The sequence below is a fragment of the Zea mays genome, chromosome 6 (genome assembly GCF_902167145.1).
Source record: "Zea mays cultivar B73 chromosome 6, Zm-B73-REFERENCE-NAM-5.0, whole genome shotgun sequence".
NCBI lineage: Eukaryota > Viridiplantae > Streptophyta > Magnoliopsida > Poales > Poaceae > Zea > Zea mays.
In genome coordinates, this window is record NC_050101.1 from 62646352 (window position 1) to 62651611 (window position 5260).

The following is a 5260-nucleotide window of genomic DNA, read 5'->3' on the forward strand; positions in this document are numbered from 1 at the left end:
GTTTTCCGTCTATATAGTGATACCTGCTAAATTGACGTTGATCGAAGCTAATTTCTTACTAGACGTCAACCATTTAATTTACTACTGCACTAGTTACTTGTATATCTCTAATTATATAATCTACTAATATAGGGATTATGAGATAACACTATCAATCATACTCAAGCAAGACAAGAGAGTAGAGCAATCAACCACAATCAACAAGATTAGGATAGCAGCACAACATTTACTTGTTTCAGTCGTAACTCTTCAAATATTTATCCAAAAATAGTGAACAAATACTTTTTGGAAATCTTGGGAAACGCTCTACAACTTTGGTATTATCATCTCAATATGATTAGACTCTTAGCAAAGTCGAACTGTGCAAAAATAACAGGTCTGTCCAGGTTGGACAGATTCAGATTTGCGACTTCAAAAATTCATAACTACAGGTTCAGACATCCAAACAAATTGATCCTAGACTTTCTGGAAAGGTAATAAAATTGTCTACATATCATTTATAAACATCTCAAGGTGATTCAATATTTAACTAAGGACAAAAGACACTAGAAGGCTTTGCTGTCCAGAATTGGACAGATTCAGTCTTCAGACTTTAAACATCCATAACTTAATCTTTAGATCACCAAAAAGAGTGATCCAAGACTTTTTGGAAAGCTTGGCAAAAGCACTACATATTTTTATAATCACCAAGAAGTGATTCCAGGTTTAATCAAATCAAACCTTACAGTTTTCAAAATCTGTTCTGACAGTGGACAGAACACAACAACTAGTTTGTAAAATTCATAACTCTTAAACTGTCAGGCCTATGGTTGTGAAATTTTAACACAACCAAGATAAGAAAAGCATCTATAACTTTCTTATAACGACCATGAACAGATTATAACATTAAATTAGGCAAACGATGCAGTTTCTGAAATCTGTACAGAATTTGGGCAGATTTAGTTACTGAATTTGTGAAAAGCATAACTCCTAAACGATCAGACTTATGGCTGTCAAATTTTAACACCAGCAAGATAATAAAGTTATCTACCCCTTTTCTATAGCACATATCTACAGAAAATACAATTTAGTTCATCAAACATACAACACAGGGAAATCACTGCGTGCAGTCCAAAACAACAACTAATAATTTCAGCTCCTATTTACTTTAAGAATTGGCGCGTTCTAGAGACTTGAACCATTCTAACACTTTGACATTTGTTAGAGTTAAAATAACCAAGTGAGAACCAACAAGTCAACTTACCAATTTTTATCCGAGTTATTTTGTACGCTAGAATCACCACACACAATTAACAAACACCTCCACCACAATAATCGGACCCGGTACATATACGTGTATCGGTGCGCCCTTCACACACCAATTTGAATTTTAACTTAGACCTCACATGAACACTACTACTTTTCATCCGCGATCATAACCATACACATTTAGACCACAACGAGCAATTCACCGTGATTACGAGCTTAACCAAGTCATCTAACAATTCGGCTAACTAGAGTAACGACATAGCCGCTAAATAACATACACGTCGGCTTGCCTATTATCATCGCAATCCGAGACACAACATACACTACAACATTTTTATAAACACACAGATTCACGAGCATATTCGCACATCGACCAATTTATACGAATCGTAAACCACTAATCTCCACATCGCAATCACCACGCATTTACTTCCCAAATCATGAACGTATATATGTTTATCATACGAACCGAGTATTTAAATAATTATCCTAAAACAACTAACTCCATTACACACTTGTATCTCAAATCTACTTGACTTACTTGAAGTGTCTACTCGAAATCGTGAGCACAATCATACTCCATATGTGAAGCATAATTTAACAAACGCATAATACACATTGTCTCGACTCGACTTAATAATATAGAGAAAGCGACGACTACTTTGGCATGTCACCACCTCTCTATATGAGCCAAAATAATTTCTACTATCGACTAAGAGTTCTAAGTATTAAACCCATTATTACTTTCCACGCGCAAATAAACCTTAACTTAACACAAGTGACACCGCTGGATTTTTACTAAACTCGTCATGCGCATAACCCCGTCTCGCGTACAACCATATGGTGGCGTGCACTCGAGACACTTCGATCAGTGTGGCGCGACCACTAATATATGAACTCCGACGCGCATGTCTTAATAATTCATCCTCTATGCAACTAGCATTGTCTAAACTACTCGTCATATCAATAATTATACTCCCTTTATAATCATGGATCCCATCACATTGCATAAAACAAATACACTTTTCACATAAACACATATCGATGCATTTCCCAAAATATAATCCGCATTTTGTAATTTAGTTTTTCTTCAAACAACGCATCGCATATTTTTTTATCAAAATATAAAAATACCCGAGTTCTTTTCTACTTCAATTTCTTCTCTACACGCGTTCATTCATACAATTATATTTTCACGCACATATTCACGTCATTGACTGAATCGTAAATAAAACAAAACGCGAATCACTCAAGGCGAACAACCTGGCCGAAATCCGATTGGAGTTGCGCATGCATGTCATCAGTTTGGGCTCTTTGCCGACGAGCGATGCGCGAGGCGTGACGACGACAAGGGGCTGCAAGAATATGACAGTGCATGGTTTTGGTCATTTCATGGAGCGCTAAAAAAACACAAGTTGCAGCGAGGACGATGGGGTTTTACCGGAGTTTGACAACATCGTGTCGGGATTGCGTAGATCCGTGTCGGCACACCCGACGCGAAGGGGCAGCGGCTGCTGTTGCACGTGCATGGAGGAGGTCGACGGAGGCAGAACGACAACCGAATAGGGGCTGCGCAGATCGACGGTGGAGCTCGCTGTGCGACGATGCCGAGACTGCTGCTGCAGCTTGAAACCAGATGGAGGGGGCTCGACGTGGGAGAGCACTCACGCGCAGTCAAGGGGGGGCAGCAGGGGTGCACGGTGGCTGATGCCGAGGAGGTGCTGCGGAGGTTGAAGGCGAGCTCAAGGGACTAGGCGCCATGGGGAAAATCTGGACACCTGCTGCGATTGGGGAAACATCCATGGAGCTGAGATCTGCAGCCTCCTTGATGGGCGCCAAGCAAGACCAAGCGCCACCTGTTGCAGACAGGAGGCCGAGGAGAAGATGCAGCAGGGTGTGGGCGCAATGCGGAGGAGCCATGGACGGCCATGGAGCTAATGTGTCGCGCCATGGGGAGGAGATAGCAGGGGGAGACGCCGGTCGGGCCTAGGCGTCCATGGTCGGAGTGGAGCAGGTCGACGGCGCACTGCTCGCCTGGGCGCGCTAGGGAACAGAGATGGCAGCAGAGAGCTTGCGGCTTGTCCTGGGCGCGTGCACTTGGAGATTTTCTGCTGGCGAGGTGCGCTAGGGAGAAGGAGTGGCTGGAGCTTGGGGCGCCGGCCATGGAGAGAAGGGGAGGAGACACCATGGATGGGGGAGAGGGACATCGCGCCATGGATCTGATGGGGAAGGGGCGCCTGGCCCATGGGTGCTCAGCCATGGAGGAGAGGGGTCGCTGGACATGGGGCAGAGGAGGCTGGCGTTGAGGGAGTTGAGGAGAGCGGCTGCCAGGGAGCCTCTGCGCACGGGGGAAGAAGAATGCCTGCTGGCGTGCGTGAGAAGCTGGCGTCTGGATGATTTAACAGGAGCTGCTGGCAGCCCATTGGCCACCATGGACGGCAGCCATCTACTGGCCGGCTGCAGCCATTGGTGCAGAATTTGGTGGCTAGCCACTGGCCGGGGGCTGGCAGTGGCAGACTGGTGCTGTCGGCTGGAGAAGAAACATGAAGATGGTGGCCGCTGGTTGATTATTTAAAGAGAAAACGAGATGATTATTTAGGAGCTAATTATTTTTTTATTTGATTTCTCTGAGACAAGAGCTCCTGTATGAGTTGTATATTAAGACGGGGGCAATTTATTGGTTGGAGAGGAGTGGTCATCCGTTAGCCGATTCGTGCAGCGCTCACTCGTTGGCTGGGACCGACGCAGGGAATGGAGCGAACTGATGTACGGATGAATGAGAGGACACTGATTAAAATGAACCGATACATCTTATTTGGGTGTTGCTTGGAAATTAAATTCTCGTGCACAAGTAGAATAAAATGAATCGAGGTTGATCGGCTTCGGATTCGACATCGAAATAAAACGAGTTGGATTAACCAAAATCATTGCCAATGTTGATTTTCGAATTTAGATTGGACACAGAGATTTTAAGCCGAGTTGGATAAAAATTTATTAGAGAACGACACATTGGAGATTCCGCTTGAGAATACGGACTCAGATTAATTTTTGGACATAGATCGAACATCGAGAAATTGGATTCGGACATAGATCGTCTAGCAACTGTCAAGCGTTTGATTAAATGAGCTTTAGACGAGATTTATAAATCGAGATTGATTATCAAGTTTGCATTCGCGTCGAGAAGAAAAGTTTTAACAGGCTCCAAATTCGGCCTTTCTAGAGATTGAATAAAATCAGAAATCGGTGAAACCTTCACAAGTAACTTGATAAATGGAGATAAACGTGATCGAGAAATAGAAAATTTCACTGAGCATCCGAGATTAGGACAAATCTCCCGACATAACACGAAATAGACACCTGGGGTGTCACACAACTCATGCCGCCTGAGCCCCCTGCTTGGGGGCATCTTGTGTGGAGGCCAGCCGGCCGGCGTGGCCCGGGGCAGCACCGGCTGTAGAAGCTGGCGCCGTCTTAAGGACCTTCCGGGGAGCCAGACCGGTCGAACCGTGCCTCCGTTTGCTGGGAAGAAAAGGAAAAGCAGGATCAGGACACACGAAGAAGGAGCCGGGACAGAGGTATCCTCAGATACTTACCCACTCCGGACCACGACCAATCGTGCCTGCGGGGAGGCCCCTCGCGCCTCAGTCCCCGCGGGCACTACCAAGGTTTCACCCGCTGCCGGCTTTGGCACCATCACCGCCTCGGGCGCCCGGGGCGCCGAAGGGACGGTCCGCCCAGGCGCAGTCACGGCGACCTGAGGATCAACCTCCTGTGCGGCCGGCACGGGCAACGGCTCTTGGGGGACAGGCGGGTTGGCCTGACTCCCCGGGGTCACCTCAACTATCTCGGCCAAGGGGTCAAGTACCCCCTCAGCCTGCCCCTGTTCTTCGGACCGGGACCCTGATGTCCCGGCCCCGGATACCGACAGCGCCAGCCCACTCGGGGGCTGGCTCGACGACCCCTGGCCCAGCTGTAGATCTAGGCTGAGGCCAAGGCGGGCCGCCATGTCGTC

General features: G+C 46.4%; 1 pseudogene across 1 annotated transcript; it reads right to left on the reverse strand.

Moving 5' to 3' along the window:
* Positions 1 to 2300: 2300 nt before the first annotated feature.
* LOC100381967 (uncharacterized) lies at positions 2301 to 3601 on the reverse strand (annotated as a pseudogene). The gene is made up of 2 exons (NR_157313.1): positions 2690 to 3601; positions 2301 to 2603 (listed from the first exon to the last, which is right to left on the reverse strand). The product of NR_157313.1 is annotated as an uncharacterized protein (transcript).
* Positions 3602 to 5260: the final 1659 nt, after the last annotated feature.